This window comes from Oryx dammah, unplaced genomic scaffold, assembly GCF_014754425.2.
Source record: "Oryx dammah isolate SB20612 unplaced genomic scaffold, SCBI_Odam_1.1 HiC_scaffold_28, whole genome shotgun sequence".
Classification (NCBI taxonomy): domain Eukaryota; kingdom Metazoa; phylum Chordata; class Mammalia; order Artiodactyla; family Bovidae; genus Oryx; species Oryx dammah.
The window spans coordinates 8,256,527-8,259,092 of record NW_024070212.1 but is presented as its reverse complement, the minus strand read 5'-3'; the positions used below and the strand labels follow the sequence as shown (position 1 = coordinate 8,259,092).

Below are 2,566 nucleotides of genomic sequence, written 5' to 3'. Positions count from 1 at the left end.
TTCATATGATATTAAAGAATGATCTAATTTGATTTTTTCCATGTTGCAGTCCAGTTTTCCCTTCGTATGGTATTAAAGAATGACCTAATTTGATTTTTTCCATGTTGCAGTCCAGTTTTCCCACCACTATTTGTTGAAGAGACTGTCTTTTCAAAATTGTGTAGTCATGCCTGCTTCATCATAGATTAATTGACCATGGGTGCATGGGTTTATTTCTGGGCTCTTGATCTTGTTCCATTGATCTATATTTCTATTTTTGTGAGAGTACCACACTGTTTTGATGACTATAGCTTTGTAGGATAGTCTGAAGTCAGAGAACCTGCTTCCTCTAGCTCTGTTTTTCCTTCCTCAAGATTGTTTTGGCTTTCCCTGAAGCATTTTCAGGAACTGAGGAAAACTGAGACCAAATGTTATCTCAGTGCCCTTATCACTCAATGAACTCCAAGGGTTTAGGGAACTGTAAGATAGGAACTATGGATGAAGACCAATATATATTTCTCATATATTCTGATTAATACCTGAATGATCAGATATATTTTTTTATAAATCAATATCATAGGCAGTCTTGTAACTTCCATATCTTTCATCATATTTGGTTTGGGGTTTGTCCACCATGATCCTAGTTCCACCTAGTCCACCAGCTGCAGCTCCCCTTCCTCCCATTGCTATTGCTGCTTGTACATCTCTTTGGGTTGTGCTTTTTTTTTTTTTTTAATTTACTCATCACAGAACCAATTTGATAATATGTGCTTTCCAACAATTTCTTTACTGGCTCTTCATCTGTATATGTGATAAAACAAATCCTCATTTTTTCATTTATTTTTGTATCCATGGGGAGTTGAATATTTCAACCCTTCCAAAATCTCCAAAGTATTCTTTAATTTGTTCTTCAGAAGTATCTGGGCTCAAGCTACCCACAAAAATCTTTTTAGGAGATTTCTTGCCTCTTAAAGCATTGACTTTAGGGGGTCTATCAATTTGCCATCTAGTTAGTGTTCTTTCACTTCCAAAGTCTCATTAACACTAGCAGCATCTCTGCAAAGCACAAATCCAGGTCCTCTTGATCTTCGAGTAATCGGATCTGTTTTGATTATGCAGCCTACAGCTTACCAAGTGAGATAAGTATTCAGTTAGGTCTTTCTTGCTTATATACCAACTCAAGGCTCCAATAAACATTTTACTATCATCCTGCTGATCCTTACTGATGTTGATCTTGTAGCCCTCTGCAAATTCTTCTGGGTCATCATACTTATTTACATGCCACATAGTGGGGTGCAGCACCAGCTCAGCCTGAGTCCAGGCAGCAGCGATGATGTTATGGAGCTGAATTTAAAATGATGGCAGAAGGGCCCATCCTTGAATTTTTTAATATTTTGACTTCTGGGGGCCTCACTTGCCCTGGAGGAACTATCCCTGTGGGGTTAGCTAATTCCTAAGGGTAGCAAACAACTTGCCTGTGGACTTTCCTGTCATGGGCAAACCAACCAATACAGGGCTGGTACCCTCAGCCTCCTGTCTGTGAGGGTCTCACAGTCCAGGACACTATCCACCTGCCCCAGTCACCAAGGACCAGAAACCAGACAACTAGAGACAGCCCCTGTGCCCCAGAGCCCGCAGAAATTATCAAACTAGCCAATCCTAAACCTGCTTATCCTGCTCTACCTCTTCCTGTGGAAACCACAATAAGGGCTCTTGTATAAGATTTCCCCTCACTATCTCTGCCTCCTGATTGACCCTGGTTTCTGCCCTTTGTGGCCCCCTCCACCCTGATGCTGGGAAAGACTGAATGCAAAAGGAGAAGAGGGCAGCAGAGGGTAAGATGGTTAGATAACATCACCTACTCAAAGGACATGAATCTGAGCAAACTCTGGGAAATAGTGAAGGACAGGGAAGCCTGGCTTGCTGCAGTCCATGGGGTCACAGAGTCGGACACGACTCATTGATCAAACAACCACAGCTTGTGGGACTGAGCGCTTTACCTGTGGAGTCTGATTCTGTCTCTGGGCAGGCAGTGTCAAAGTTGAGTCAAATACTCAGACACTCTGCGGCATCCAAACATTGCTTGTTGGTATGGGGAAGCCTATACACACACACACAGGAACTGAGTCTCAGAACCTTGCTTAGTGCCTATCGTGCTGATCAAAACTACAGTGGCTATGGGTGGCATGAAGATACTGAGCAGAACTATGGGAAATCTGGATATGGACTAGCATGCGCAGATATTGGCAAACAAACCACGTATGGCAGTGCATCTCAAGCAGGAGTCGACCACCAAAACGATTTCCAGCCGTACTAGTGGGGGCATCAGAGAAAACAAGAATAGTGCTAAACTGTTAATGATTGGCCTTCTGTTGATTTAAAATGATTATTTTGTAAAAGATTTTCTACTGTACAAGACCAAACTATGTCCCGCTGTTTATAATTGAAATAGGAGGGAAGGGGGCAAAGCACATTCTTTAAAAGAGTGACATAGCCTGAGGACATGACATAAGATAATAGAACCAAATAGGCCCAAGATGGAAGACAAGTTGACTTCCTTGAGCCTTCAGGATATGTTCATTGTAAC

At 42.0% G+C, this 2,566-nt stretch overlaps 1 pseudogene; it reads right to left on the bottom strand.

The window, feature by feature from the left end:
• Nucleotides 1–511: 511 nt before the first annotated feature.
• On the bottom strand, nt 512–1,266 carry LOC120855566 (annotated as a pseudogene).
• Between the last annotated feature and the right edge of the window lie 1,300 nt (nt 1,267–2,566).